General features: G+C 43.7%; 1 protein-coding gene across 11 annotated transcripts in view; it reads right to left on the bottom strand.

The window, feature by feature from the left end:
• Positions 1-16,583, bottom strand: part of LOC138738963 (limbic system-associated membrane protein-like) — a 1,544,776-nt gene that overhangs the window by 294,319 nt on the left and 1,233,874 nt on the right. The gene's annotated exons all lie outside the window — the stretch shown is intronic.

Here is a 16,583-nt window from a genome sequence, read left to right as displayed (position 1 = left end):
TCCCTCATGAATCTAATCTTAGTATTTATATTGTTGCATTTTTCAAAACCAGGAATAAAATTTCCTTTCGTGTTATCTGGAGTTGCATTTTGACTCAGTCAGACTACTCTGCAAACATGCACTGTTGAAGTGAAATGATAGGAAAACTCTCGCTGGCACGTTTAAATGAATAAGTTGAACATAACTTATTTGTAGATTTGCTAAAGGGCATTTTGGACATTGTCCACTGGACAAAACAGCTCACTGTAATGTATAGCGGTGACAAATTTTAATCAATTGACCAGGCAAGTTGTGTTATTTCTACACACCTCTCAATATTAAGCAACTAAACTCTGCAGGGCAAGATCGAAATTATTCAACTGCCATTTAAAGTGGCATCATTCATTTCGTCCATCACTCTACATGGCAGATCACATAATCTGCAAAAACAGAAAACCTTATTGATTTCCAGGTGCTTTTTTTAAATTCCCCTGCAAAATTACCCACATCATGAAGAGGCAAAACAGCTGTCTTCAAGAAATAAAGAGCCCCATATGTGATGTATATTAAGTGCACATTAATATATGCATGAAAGACATTTCAAACCTGCCCATTATGCAGAACTATATAGGCAACTAAATATAAACCTTCTTTTACCACATAAATTGAAAGTACAAGGAAGGTCTTTCAAGGTCAGATATAGTTATTTTTCAACCATTTCAAACTCTTTTCCCCCAGTTTTTGTTACTATTTAAGTTTCCAATTAGTTGTATGGCAACTTCTGTTAAGAGCTGCATACATATTAGCATTCTCGATGTAAGGATTTTCCCAGTGGGAATTCAGAAACTTTTTATCATTTCCAGAGCAGAGAGGGGAAAACAGAGGAAGAATGCCAAGTAGCTCTAGGACAGTGGTTCTCAATCATTTTCTTTCCACTCACATACCCTTTGTCATCCCTATGCCATTGGTGCTCTGTGATTAGTCAGGGATTGCTTACGGTGGGATGTGATTGGAAAGGTAAGGTTGAGAATCTCGAGACCCAATTTGTTTGCTTGAGAAAAATGGTCATTGGCCTATTTCCTTTGGAGTTCTGAAACCGTGCACATAACGAGTCACTGAGGTACGATTAAAACAGTGGTTTTCAACCTTTTTCTTTCCACCTACATCCCACCTTAAGCAATCCCTTACTAATCACAGAGCACCTCTTTGGCTTGGCTTCGCGGACGAAGATTTATGGAGGGGGTAAAAGTCCATGTCAGCCGCAGGCTCGATTGTGGCTGACAAGTCCGATGCGGGACAGGCAGACATGGTTGCAGCGGTTGCAGGGGAAAATTGGTTGGTTGGGGTTGGGTGTTGGGTTTTTCCTCCTTTGTCTTTTGTCAGTGAGGTGGGCTCTGCGGTCTTCTTCAAAGGAGGTTGCTGCCCGCCGAACTGTGAGGCGCCAAGATGCACGGTTTGAGGCGATATCCTATGGCATAGGGAATACTCTAAGTGGGATGTGAGTGGAAAGGAAAAGGTTCGAGGTGTAACATAATTTCACGTTTATCCTGCTGTAGCCCATGTGGCTGCATCTTTCGACAGGTGCCAAGCCCTCTCCCTCAATTTCAGCGCAACTATAGAGCTGGTTATAGACTTCTGAAAAGGGGGGGGAGAGCTCAATTACTGGTCCACGCGGATATGGGGATGGCAAGCAACTTCAAGCTTCAAGGACCAAGCATCTCCAATGACTTGGCCTAATTCATTCATATTGACCAATCTAATCCCTTTCCAGCCTCGCAGCCCAGAGCCCTCCATTTTTCTTATATCCATATACTTATCCAAGTCTTTTTATCTGAGAAGTCAATTTGGCTTGTCACCTGCATCCCCTAAATGACGTCACTTCAGGTATCCTGTCAGGCTGTGTCATAGCATGGTACGAAAACTGCTGCACTGCAAAGAGTTGTGAATGCAGCTCAACCAATCACCACACACCCCTTCCCTTGCATCGACTCATGCTGCCTTGGGAAAGCAGCCAGTTTATTGACAGACTCATCCAACCCTGGCCACTTTCACCTCACCATCCTCCTCCACCCCAGTGAGGAAGAAGATTCATGAGTATGAGATCATTCACCAGCAACTTGAAGAATAGTTTCTTTCCCACCGTTGTCAGACTCCTGAATGGATCCCAAGACAGTACAATTATTGCATTTGCTCCATCCCAATTCTTCTCGCTTTCTAACTCTGCATTTTCACACTGTCTCTGAACTTATTGTACAGCTCAAGAGATGTCTAATTTGTCTGCTCACAAGACGACCAGAGATGAAGGGATTCGCCTAGGAAGAGATTAAGTCAAGCATAGAGGTAGGCAAGTTGTTTCCAATGGCAGGGGAGACCAGAACTAGGGGACATTGCCTCAAAGTTCAGGGCAGAAATGAGGACGAACTGCTTTTATTTCTTTTTTAGTTCCACAAAAATTCCCTGATCAACCCTGATTTTTATTCTCACCCTCCAACATTTTCTGCATTTGCTTTGACATTGCTCGGTGCATTTTATCTCTAACAGTTCAATGAAATCCTGTGATATTGTTTCCAATGATTAGTCCCATCCTGTGTTTGTTATCCCAGTCATATGCAAATCTTTTGCAAAAGTCGACTGCAGAGCATTTTAATTCCACACACCAGCATGTCTGTCCATGGCCAAATCAAAGCAACCCACACCTAATTTTCTGTCTTGGCAGCCTTCAATATCGAGCTCCAAATTGTTCACCTCCTCCCCTGGTCTTTCTCTTTCCCTCAACCTTCTGTGCCCCATTCTCCAGCTCCTCATCCCACTCCCCTCCTTCTCCTGTCAGAGAGCCACCCTCTTCCCTCTCCTGCTATTACTTCTCAGCTCTTTTCTCTTCCACTCCATCCACCTATTGCCTGTTAGCCTGTGCTCCTCCCCTTTTCCTTCCTCCCCTCACTTTTTTACTCAGTGATCAGCCTGTTTTTTGCTTGTACCTGAGGAAGGGCCCAGGCCCAAAATATTGATTAATCTTTACTTCCTACGATTCTGCGTGACCTGCTGAGTTTCTCCAGCATGTTTGTGTATCGTACTCAACCCCAGCATCTGGAGATTTTCTTGTTTAACTCTCCAAACAACAGCAGCATCAGACAACAACAATGCCAAATTTCAAAAGTGCCCTGACTGGACAGGCCAGATAATCTTATATTTAAATATATAGACATCCTTATGTTTAAATTTTGGCCTACGAGCCCGTGCCACCCAATTGACCTACAACCCTGGAACATTTTGAAGGGTGGGAGTAAACCGGTGCCCTGAGGTGGGGGGGGGGGGGCCCATGCAGACATGTGGAGCATGTACAAACTCATTACAGAACATGGACCCAACCACTGCTCAAATTGCAACGCTAACCATGCTGCTCTGATGGCCTCCTCCTGCTCCAATTCCTTGTGGTTCATGGCAAGATCTGAACATTCTATCAACTTAACATTTAATCAGTCTTAATAACATGAAAGGAATCCTTCTCCTCCAATAAATTCACCATTGATTGCGTATCCACCTGAAGACGCACAGGTTGAATCTTGCCTTGTTTCTGCTGCCTTCCAATCATACCTTACAGATAGAGGCTGCCCTGAGACTTGTGTCAGCTGTGATCCAGCAGCAAAGCACAATTAGGTAGTTGCAGCATTCAATTAATGATGACATCCAATTTTGCTATGTTGCGATAGGAAATGAAATGCAGTTTTTTTTTAAAACCTGCTCCAGAATGCTTTTAAAAAGTTAATTCATCCACATATTTGACCTCTTGACCATGAGATTTCTCAGTCCATCTACTCCAGAGAAGAAGGGAGCCGGGACAAAGTGACACATGAGGAAATATTGAACGTCATGGTCTGCGTTAGGGTCAATTACCAAGAAATCATGCACATGGCACTTCAGTACTTTAGGGAGAGAACTGTAAATTTCACCAAAGGAACAGGTTTGAAATTGGCTGTATATCTAGCTTCTAATGGTTCCTGAGACACTTAGTGTCCTTAAAAGGAGAGAAAATATCATGTTTTGTCATCATTATTCCATTACTGATCATTGTTAGGATAAATCCTATAAAATTGTAGCAGGCTTTCAACGAGCAAGTGTAATGTGAGTAACAACATGACAAGCTTAAGTAACCATATAACCACTTAGAGCACAGAACAGGCCAGTTCGGCCCTACTAGTCCATGCTGTAACAAATCCCCACCCTCCTAGTCCCTCCTAGCACTCGGTCCATACCCCTCCAGTCCTCTCCTCTCCATGTAACTATCTAGTCTTTCCTTAAATGTAACCAATGATCCCGCCTCGACCACGTCTGCCGGAAGCTCATTCCACATCCCTACCACCTTTTGCGTAAAGAAATTTCCCCTCATGTTCCCCTTAATATTTTCCCACTTCAATCTTAAACCATGCCCTCTAGTTTGAATCTCCCCCTTTCTTAATTGAAAAAGCCTATCCACATTTACTCTGTCTGTCCCTTTTAAAATCTTAAACACCTCTATCAAGTCCCCGCTCAATCTTCTACATTCCAGAGAAAAAAGTCCCAGTCTGCACAACCTTTCCCTGTAACTCAGACCTTGAAATCCTGTCAACATTCTCGTGAACCTTCTCTGCACTCTCTCTATTTTCTTTATATCTTTCCTATAATTTGGTGACCAAAACTGTACACAGTACTCCAAATTTGGCCTCATTAATTGTACAATTTCATCATAACTTCCCTACTCTTGAATTCAATACTCCGATTTATGAAGGCCAACATTCCAAATGCCTTCTTCACCACACCATCTACCTGAGTATCAGCCTTGAGGGTAATATTTACCACAACTCCTAAATCCCTTTGTTGCTCTGCACATCTCAATAGCCTACCATTTAATGCATATGACCTATTTAGATTTGCCTTTCCAAAATGTAACACCTCACACTTATCTGTATTAAATTCCATCAGCCATTTCTCAGCCCACACCTCCAGCTTTCCTAAATCACCTTTTAAGCTACAGCTGACACAAGTCTCAGGGCAGCCTCTATCTGTAGGGTATGATTGGAAGGCAGCAGAAACAAGGCAAGATTCAACCTGTGCGTCTTCAAGTGGATACGCAATCAATGGTGAATTTATTGGAGGAGAAGGATTTCTTTCATGTTATTAAGACTGATTAAATGTTAAGTTGATAGAATGTTCAGATCTTGCCATGAACCACAAGGAATTGGAGCAGGAGGAGGCCATCAGAGCAGCATGGTTAGCGTTGCAATTTGAGCAGTGGTTGGGTCCATGTTCTGTAATGAGTTTGTACATGCTCCACATGTCTGCATGTGTCCACAACACCACCAATCTTTGTATCATCCACAAACTTGCTTATCCAATTCTCCACCCCTACTTCCAGATCGTTAATATATATAACAAACAATAGTGGACCGAGGACCGATCCCTGAGGAACTCCACTAGTCACCGGCCTCCAATTGGACAAACAATTTTCTACCACTACTCTCTGACACCTCCCATCCAACCATTGCTGAATCCATTTCACTACCTCCTCATTTATACCTAATGCCTCCATCTTTTTTCCTAACCTCCTGTGGGGAACTTTGTCAAAAGCTTTACTAAAGTCTAAATAGACAACATCCACATCAACCTTTTTTGTAACCCCCTCAAAAAACTCAATCAGCTTTGTCAAGCATGATCTACCCCTGACAAAACCATGCTGATTACTCCCTAGCAATTCCTGTGCCTCCAAATATCAGAACACTTTCCATCAACTTGCCCACCACAGACGTCAGACTCACGGGCCTATAATTCACAGGTTTACATTTGGACCCTTTCTTAAACAATGGAACTACATGCGCCACCCTCCAATCCTTTGGCACTATCCCCATGGCCAGTGACATCCTAAATATCTCTGTTAATGGCCCCACTATCTGTCCACAAGCCTCCCTGAGTGTCCTTGGGAATATTTTGTCCGGTCCCGGAGATTTATCCACCTTTATCTTTTTCAACACAGCCATCACTACCTCCTCGGTTATCCTTATATGCTTCATGACCTCCCCACTATTTTTATTTACTTCAACTGGTTCAATATTTTTTTTCCCTAGTGAATATAGAGGCAAAGAAATCATTCAAAATTTCCCCCATTTCCTCTGACTTCTCACTCAGCCTACCCTCACTATCTACAAGGGGTCCAATTTTATCCCTCACTAATCTTTTACTTTTAATGTACCTATAGAAACCCTTTGGATTTATTTTTACTCTGTCTGCCAAAGCCTCTTCGTGCCTTTCTTTGGCCTTTCTAATTTCTTTCTTAAGATTTCTTGTACACTCCTTGTAGTCCTCCTTCAAATGATCAGCTCCCTGTTCTTTATACCTCCTGTACACCTCCCTTTTTCTCCTAACCAAATTTCCAATATTCCTCGAAAACCAAGCCTCCCTATGACTTCCAGCCTTTCCTTTGATCCTCACTGGGACATAACTACTCTGTACCCTCAAAATTTCTTTTTTGAATATCCTCCATTTCTCATTTACACCCTCACCTGAAAATATCCTGTCCCACTTAATACTCCCCAAATCCCTTCTTATTCCTCGAAATTTGCTCTTCTACAATCCAGAACCTCAACTTTAGGCCCCTCCTTGCTCCTCCCTAAAACTACCTTAAAACTAACAGAATTATGATCATTAGACCCAATTGGATCTCCAACATTAATGTCTGATACCTGACCTAGCTCGTTCCCTAACAGGAGATCCAGTATTACACTGTCCCGAGTCGGTTCTTCTACTAATTGATTCAGAAAACAATCTTGAACACATTTATCGAACTCTAGCCCATCCAGCCCTCTAACTGTATGGGTATCCCAATCAATGTGAGGGAAGTTAAAATCTCCCATGATCACTACCTTATGATTCTCACACATATACGTTATCTCTCTACACATTTGTTCCTCTAGTTTTCTTGACCCATTTGGTGGTCTGTAATACACCCCTATTAGCACCTTCATGTCTCCTTCACCCCTCAATTCCACCCAAACAGCCTCACTGGACGATCCCTCCAGACCATCTTGCCACCTCACAGCAGTAATGTCCTCCTTAACAAGCAGAGCAACTCCTCCCCCTTTTTTACCCCCTGCTCTATCACATCAAAATAAATGTATCCTGGAACGTTAAGTTGCCAGTCCTGCCCCTCTTGTAGCCAGGTGTCACTAATTGCCACAGTATCGTGACCCGAAGTATCTGTCCATGCTCTAAGCTCATCTACCTTGTTCACTATGCTTCTTGCATTAAAATATATGCAATTCAGAGAATGACCCTCACATACATTCTCTTTTCTACCTTCTACCCTAATCTCCATCCTACCTTTGTTATCGTTTTTATTCTTATCTAGGTGGCCATGCTCCCTTGACTCTGCTCTCACACTCTGTTCCCCACCCCCCTGCTAAACCAGTTTAAACCTTCCCCTACAGCACTAGCAAATCTGCTTGCCAGCACATTGGTCCCCCCCCCCCCCAGTTCAAGTGGAGTCCGTCCCTTTTGTACAGGTCCAACCTTCTCCAGAAGAGATCCCAATGATCCAGAAATCTTATCCCTTGCCCCTTGCACCATCTCTTTAGCCACACATTCATCCTCCACATCCTCCTATTTCTACCCTCACTAGCGCGTGGCACCGGCAGCAATCCAGAGATTACTACCTTGGAGGTCCTGTTTTTTAACTTCCTACCTAATTCTACATAATCCTGTTTCAGGACCTCATCCCCACTTCTAGCTAAGTCTTTGGTCCCCACATGGACCATGACTTCTGCCTGTTCTCCTTCCCCTTGCAGAAAGCTATGTACTTGATCAGAAATATCCCTGACCCTGGCACCTGGGAGGCAACATACCAACCTGGATCCTCGATCTCGTCCCACAAACCTTCTATCTGTCCCTCTGACTAACGAGTCCCCAACTACAAGGATCCTGTTCTTATCCCTCCCTTCTGAACCTCAGGGGCAGCCCCCGTGCCAGAGACCTGACCCCCACTACTTATCCCTGATAGGCTGTTCCCCCCAGCAGTATCCAATGCAGAATACATATTGCTGAGTCTTGTGAAACTACATAATTTGCCTGTGCTTTCACAGCGTCCTCGCTCTTCAATTGGATTAATGGTGCCTGTATCTTATCCACATTAGCCTGGAAGTGCCAGGTCTGGAAATAATGCCCCAGAAGACAGGAGCTGCTTATGAGAGCCCTGGAATTAATGGTGGCACCAGCTAGGCCCTAACATTGGCAGAAAAAAGCACAGAAAAGCTGGAGGACATAGGCAGGTCACACAGCATCCAGAGGAAATAGAGATATATAACCGAGGTTTCAGGCCTGAGCATGTAGAGATAGAGTACTAGCGATCCTCCTGACCACTAGAGGGATTCAGAGACTGGTTTGTTGCAGCTCGAGTGGATTCAAGGTGGATGCCTCCACATGGTCTTGTATACTTTAGCTAATAAAGTCTTCTTTGGCTTGGCTTCGCAGACGAAGATTTATGGTGGGGTAAATGTCCACGTCAGCTGCAGGCTCGTTTGTGGCTGACAAGTCTGATGCGGGACAGGCAGACATGGTTGCAGCGGTTGCAGGGGAAAATTGGTTGGTTGAGGTTGGGTGTTGGGTTTTTCCTCCTTTGTCTTTTGTCAGTGAGGTGGGCTCTGCGGTCTTCTTCAAAGGAGGTTGCTGCCCGCCGAAATGTGAGATGCCAAGATGCACGGTTTGAGGCAATATCAGCCCACTGGTGGTGGTCAATGCAGCAGGCACCAAGAGATTTCTTTAGGCAGTCCTTGCACCTCTTCTTTGGTGCACCTCTGTCACGGTGTCCAGTGGAGAGCTCACCATATTAAAAGAACCAAAGTTTCTCTATTACAAAACAAAACATTGCATGGTACCAGCAGATTGTATTAATCAGTACCAGCAGAGAAATGGAGAGTGTAAAGACTCCTGATGCTGAAAATTAGACTGAAATGTCAACCATGAATGGAGGTTGCTCAAACAAAGATTCATGCTGTACCTGCAAGCCACTGGACTCGATAGCAAACATGACACGTGGAAGATTGCACTGTTACTTAGTGCGATGGCTCCTCAAGCACTAGAGGTTTTCAGTACATTTGTTTTTGCCAAGGCAGAAGACCAGAGCACATTTGACAAGGTTAAGGAGATGTTTGATCAACATTGTTCTCCAAAGAAAGAGGAAACATTTGAGAGGTGCATGTTTCACTCATGCATGCAGCTGCAGGAAGAGAGTTTTGATACTTTTTTTAATGGACAAAATTAAAAGTATGATCAAATTGTGCTTGGTATAATTGATAAGAAAGTGAGAGAGAGGTTGCTTCAAGAAACAGACCTTACCTTACCTTAGGTGACAATGCAAAACAAAGTGAAAACAAAGACATAGTCAGAGCCACCATGTGTATCCACATACACAAACAAAAAACAAGTTATAGGTACCAACAAAAAGATGTAGAGACATTCAATTGGTAATGACATGACACTCAACATTCACCAACAATGCCCTGCCTATGTAAAAGTCTGTAATAAGTGCAAAAGGCAGAATCATTATGCAAAACAATGCTTTTCCAAAGGGGAACTAAACAAAAGTAAAACTGTGCACACTATACACCCTATGGCATGGTAGTGCTGAAAGACAAAACCAACAGACACTGAACAGCCAAGTGTAAACAGAGTTGAGCAGGACAAGTGGACTGTGTCATTGCATACAAGTGGAACATATTCCTTACAAGCTGTACATGGGGACAAAGGTCAATTTGATCTGTGAATGTGACATCAGGACAATGAAGATAAAGCCATACATCCATGCAAATCCTGTACAGCTCAAAGACTACAATGGACAGAGCATCAACACGAAAAGTACATGTACACTCAAGTTGAAAGTTCACACTTCAGGCTTGCAGTCGTCCCAGATGGACATGAATTGCTGCTGGGTGACAAAGCATGTGAAAGCTTAAGCCTTATCAAGAGGGTGTATACACCACAGAAACCTATTATGTTAGCTGATGTATTATCCAGGGCAACGACACTGAGTGAAGCACACAATGAGAGTTCCACAGAGACAGATGTGAATCTCCATGTGAACCTGATCACTGAATCTCTTCCCATATCTGACATGAAATCAGATCACAGCTGAAACAGAAAAGGACACAGTTCTACAGAAGGTTACCATAGATAATAGCTGCACAAGAAAGCACAAGACAGTGGCTCAAATCCGTATCTAGCTCTATTGAGTTACGGAGCTTCACCACTTAAACATGGCATGTTACCCACTGAGCTTCTGATAAGATGTAGATTATGCACAACACTCTCCAACTCTGCAGACCCAAACAAGGACCGTGATGTCGAACAGAAACAAAAGCTTCTGTAATGGAGACAAAAAGCAAACTATGTGAAGTCAGGAAGAAGTTTTTGGGCATGAAAAGTCAGGCCGTGTCTTTGGTTCATTGGTTATTCAGGAATCTGATGGCAGCGGGGAAGAAGTTGTCCTTATGCCGCTGAGTGCTCGTCTTTAGGCTCCTGTACCTTTTCCCTGATGGTAGCAGAGTGAAGAGGGCATGGCTTGGTGGTGGGGGTCTTTGAGGATAGAGACAGTATATTTAAGACACTGTCTCAAGTAGCTGGCCTTGATGGAGTGAATGTCATGAAATTCAATGTTTTGTAGCAGCATTACCAGTGAAAATATTGCTGCAAATTCATTTTAAAAAATAAATAAAATAGTGTAAAAGAGAAGAGAGTGAGATAGTGTCTATGGGTTTGTTGTCCATTGAGAATCTGATGGCGATGGGAAAGATGCTGATTTTGTAATGTTGAGTGTACATTTTTAAACTCCTATATATCCTTCATGGCCTGGGTGGTAAAGGACCTTGACGATTGAGGTTGCTTCCTTGAGACACCATCTCTTAAAGATGTCCTTCATGAAGTGAAGGCTAATCCCCATGATGGCACTGACCAAGTTTCCTCTCTTGTGCATTGGCTCTTCCATACCAGACAGTGATGCAACCCGTCAGAATGCTCTCCACAGTACACTTGTAGAACTTTGCGAGAGTCTTTGCTGACAGACCAAATCTCCTCAAACTCCTGACCAAGTATAGTTACTGGTGAGCCTTCTTATACTACTCCATCGACATGATGGCCCCAGGATAGATCTTCAGAGATGTTGACACCCAGGAATTTGAAGTTCTTAACTCTCTCCACTGCTGACCCCTCGATGAGGACTAGTTCATGTACTTCTGATTTTCCCCTCCTGAAATCCTGAGTTTGGCTAACTTTGAGATCAAGGTTTCTGTTGCGATGCCACACGGACTACTCCTGTATGCTTCCTCAATGCCATCTGTGATTCTGTTGATGACTGTGGTGTCATCAGCACATTTGTAGATGACATTTAATCTACACGCTGATGGCTGTAGAGTGAATAGACCAGTGGGCAAAGCATGCATCTTTGTGGATGGTCAGTGAGGAAGTATTTTATCCAATTTGTACTGACTGTGGCCTTCTGATTAGGAAGACAAAGCTGTGGGTGCAGAAGGTGATGCACAGGCCCAGGTTTTGAAGCTTGCTGACCAGTACTGAGGGGGTGGATGGAGTTGAAAGCTGAACTGTAGTCTATGTAAGGTAGCCTGATGTACATGTTGCTGTTATCTAGCTGACCCAGAACCAGTGAGATTGCATCTGTTGTGGAGTGATGGTTGTAGGCAAATTGCATTGAGTCCAGATCTTTACTTACATAGTGAGTGTCATTGGGTACTAGTCATTGAAGCAGCTCACTCCGCCCTTCTTGGGCACCTGTATTTTAACTGCAATCGCAGTGCCCTGCAGGTTTTTGTGTTTCACCGGTATGATTGATGCCCTTTTTGAAACAGGTGGGAACTCCCATTGCAGCAGAGAACACTCCAGCTAGTTTGTTGGCATGGATTTTCAGTACCCTGTCAGGTAGGGCCTGATGCCCCAGAAAAGGGGCTCACGTGAGATTTGTGAGCTAGGGAGAGGTTCACCATGTTGGACAGAGGGCAAGAGATTGGAAGATGGCAGAAAAAGGGAGAGAGAAGCTATAAAAAACCAAGAGGTGAGGTGGAGGAAGATGTGTCACACAGGACGGATGGGTGAGTAGGCTGCCGTTGCCAAAATCTGATCAGATATGTCAGCAGTATGGAGACTAGATGGAAAGATGGCCCCGAATTGGGGAAGAGTGGGGGAGGGGAGTGGGAGAATCCACTGGGGGCATTTCACATTGGGAAGGAAGGTGATACTATTGACGAGTTCTGCAAGGGTTCAGGGAGCAGTATCAATGTAAGGGAGGGAAAGCATAGGCCAGTAATGCCAGGGTGAAGAAGGGTTTGATGAAGTCCTCCAACCCAAAATGTCAACCGTTCTTTATCTCTCGCAGATGCTGCTTGGTCTGCTGAGAGCCTCCAACATGCTGTCCTTGTCTTTGGGTTCCAGCATTTGCCGTCTCTTCAGTGTTCATTCAATTCAGGGTAATTCACCCAAACACTAACATGGATGCTGGGTGATGCCTCTGTGGTCACTGGCACGAGAACATCCTTGGTTTTGTGGCACCAGATTTAAGGAATCACACCTCTGTCAAGGAAGGTGGAACTAAATCTGACAAGCAACAATATTGGGCTCGGCTTGTGTGGACAGATTTGAAGAATGTTGAAGGTTAATGATCTTTTTCCACTTGGTTAGAGGATTGTGGTTGCATCAGAGATGTTACTTCCCAGAAGGTCAGCAGTGACATTAAACACCTCTGCGAATTTTGAATTTCTTTGTGAATTGGGATCCTGCTGTTGCCCAGAATTTTTTTCTTTATTTTGCGGAGACCTGACATATTTTGAAGAGTGGATGGGGAGAACAGGGACCACTCAGTCGGACAGGGCAGCAGGGTAACTCAAAGTTAAAGAAGAACATCTGCAGATGCTGGGATGTAAGTGCAACACACAAACATGCTGGAGAAACTCAACAGGTCACGCAGGATCCACAGGAAGTAAAGGGTAACTGGGCCTTTTGACGGGGTAGCACAGCAGTCAGTACTGCTGCCTCACAGTTCCAGGAACACAGGTTCAATCCTGACCTCTGGTGCCGTCAGTGTGGAGTTGACACATTCTCCCCAGACCCACACAGGGTTTCTATCCATGTTCTCATTTCTGGCCATATACCAAGGGTGCATAAGTGGGAAGGTTAATTTGGCAATAGTAAATTGTTGATGTGTGGTAGGAGAATCAGGGGTGAAATTAATGGGCACGTGAGAGATGGGAAGTCAAATAGTGCTTGGTTTGGATTGATCTAGGAGCTAGCATGGACTCAAAACCATCAGAAAGGTGGTACAGGAGCATCAAAGGGTGGTACGGTTGGCGTAGCGGTTAACTCAACATCTTTACACCACCAGTGATCGGGACAAGGGTTCAAATCCCACAATGTCTGTAGGGTGTTTGTACGTTATCCCTGTGTCTGCATGAGTTTTGTCCGGGGGCTCCAGTTTCCTCCCACTGTTCAAAACGTACCGGGGGTGTAGGTTAAGGGGTATAAAATGGGCAGCACAGACTCCTAGGGCCGAATTGGGTTGTTACACATCTGAGATTTGGTACACTAGCATCACAACCAACAGGAATAAGGTACAGAGACATTGAAATATTAGGACAGAGGTTCAGTAGCATCAAAACCACCAGAGGTACAGGAGAATCAAAACAAATGAGGACGTTGGCATAGGATCATCAAAATTGGGACTGCCTGGCTATGAAATAGCTTCTACCCGCAGGCGAACCTGTAACCTCGAGGCTCCATACGAAATGAGCAATAATTCCAAAATATCTATATATATATTTATTTTATATTTTATCTTTATGGATAAATGTGCTGTGGATGCGTACACACCATGGTCTGGAGAAATATACTGTAGATGTTTCAGTCAGATGACAATAAACGTGACTGTATCAATGGGCTTTGAATGGGGAAGTCGGTCCATGATGCCAAGCAGTATTCTGTCCTGGAGTGGAAAAGGGCCAAGTGCTATGCACTGTGTTTCAGCTCTGGGTCCCCATGAAGTTTTGGCAGGATTTGGGACCAGGTGCACCCTCCTTTTCCTGCTTTGGCTGCTTCTAGTTCAAGGAGTTCATCCAATCCAATCCAAGGTCTCTCATGGAGTGACCCATCAAAATCAAAAACACCTAGATCGAATGGGTGAAGCTCAAAGCCAAGTTGTCTTTTAAAATGGAACAAAGAACATGACAGTACAGTTCGGCCCCTTCAGTTTGTATTCACGTGGTGGGAACTTTTAAATGTCCCTATTGTACCAGACCCCACCTGTACCCTTACTCATTCCAAGTGCCTATGTCAAAAACTTAACCTTAATATCTCCCCCAACTTTCCTCCCCATCCAAGGCTATGATGCTCAGTCTTTATGACTTCTTCTCAAAATCCACCTTTGTAACAACTTTCGTCTGAAGTATACAATTTTATAGGAACTGCAAATCCATCAATCAAACTATGACCACGATACGAGAGAACCTTAATCTGATAGTGCACAAACTGCAAAACTAATAAGAGTTTGCACGTTTACCATTGTGATAGGTTATCTCTGATTTACTGTGACATTGCGATTGAAATGACCTCAATGCTGGAAGTTGGTGCGATGCACAGGATGTGGCAGTGAAATATTTCATGACAAGCAGTCTCCAATTACAGCCTTTCAGCAAGCCAGTAAATAAAGATGTCTCTTTTTCATTTATTCTGAATTATATGAAGATGGAAGAGCAGAGAGTTAGCATGTTTCTGATTTATTGGGCTTGTGGCAATTTTTTTTATGGAAGTAGAAATACAATGGGACACTTTTTATTGGACAAAGCCAAACCTAAATGACTGTGAAATGAAACTGAATCCTGGAATGCTCTTGCTTTTGCAGGGAAATAATTGAGCAACTGGAAATATTCCTACAAAGGGACTTGGAGAAGCTATGCTCCAAACTCATAAGAATATAAGTGATAATAATGAAGGATCAGAAATAGGTAGCAAAAATACAACAAATACATTGAATGTCATTGAAAAAATCCACCACAATGGTACAATATCACAAAGCACTGGAGAAACTCGGTGTCCATGATAGAGTTACATAGAAACAATGCATTTCCCAGATTCTGGATCACTATATGAACATTCAGATTTAATTTCTGAATGTGGACCTTTAACCCATCTTGGGGAGTGTGAAATGTGGACCTGTAACCCATCGCAGGGACTGTGAAATGTGGATCTGTAACCCATAACAGGGAATCTGAAATATGGACATGTAACCCATCACGGAGAGTCTGATATGTGGACCTTTAACCCATCACAGGGAGTCTGAAATGTGAACTTGTAACCGATCTTGATGAGTATTTTTCTCTTGCCTGCAGATCTGCAAATTCTTTAAAATGGGCGAGATGTTGTTTGAAGAGTACAACACACAGAGTTATTTCCCAAATAATGAGCATATCAACAATAATGAGCCAGTGCCCCATCATGGGGATTCTGAAATTTGGACCTTTTAACCCATCTTGGGGAGTGTGAAATGTGGGCCTGTAACCCATCGGGGAGTCTGAAATTTGGACCTGTAACCCATCTTGGGGGGGAGTCTGAAATTTGGACCTGTGCTCCACCACGTAGAATCTGAAATATGGACCTGTGCCCATCAGGGTGAGAGTGAAATTAAGACCTGTAACCCATCAAGGGGAATCTGAAATGTGGATCTGTAATCCATCACAGGGAGTCTGAAATGCGGACCTATAACTCATCATGATGAATCTGAAATGTCAACCTGGAACCCATCACTGCGAGTTTGAAATATGGGCATGTAACCCATCACGGGGAGAGAGAACTGTGGAAATGTGATCCATCATGGTGAGTGTGAAATTTGGAACTGTAACCCATCACAGGGATTATGAAATGTGGATCTGTAACACATAACAGGGAATCTGAAATATGGACATGTAACCCATCACGGGGAGTCTGAAATGTGGACCTGTACCCATCTTGGGGAGTGTGAAATGTGGATCTGAAACCCATCACGGAGAGTCTGCAACGTTGAGCTGTAACCCATCCTGCAGAGTCTAAAATGTGGGCCTGTATCCCATCATGGGGAGCCTGAAATGTGGATCTGTCACACTGCACGGGCAGTGTGAAATGTGGATCTGTGACCCATCACGCAGAGTCTGAAATATGGCCCTGTAATCCATCATGGCGTGTCTGAAATGTGGATCAGTAACCCATCACTGAGTCTGATATGGGGATCTGTAACCCATAACGTGCAGTCTGAAATGTGGACCAGTAACCAATCTTGGGGTGTGTGAAATATGGATCTGTAATCCAACACGGGGTGTCTGAAATGTGGACATGTCACACCTCACAGGGAGTCTGAAACGTGGTCCTGTAACACCTAACGGGGAGTGTGAAATGTGGACCTGTATCCCATCACGTAGAGTCTGAAATGTGGACCTGTAACCTACATTTGGAAGTGTGAAATGTGGATATGTAACCCATCACGTAGAGTCTGAAATATAGGCCTGTAAACCATCATAGGAAGTCTGAATGGTGGTTCTGTAACCTATCACGGG

The sequence above is a fragment of the Narcine bancroftii genome, chromosome 7, assembly GCF_036971445.1.
Source record: "Narcine bancroftii isolate sNarBan1 chromosome 7, sNarBan1.hap1, whole genome shotgun sequence".
Taxonomy (NCBI): domain Eukaryota; kingdom Metazoa; phylum Chordata; class Chondrichthyes; order Torpediniformes; family Narcinidae; genus Narcine; species Narcine bancroftii.
Note: the sequence above shows the minus strand (reverse complement) of the source record. Positions and strands in the feature narration are given on the sequence as shown.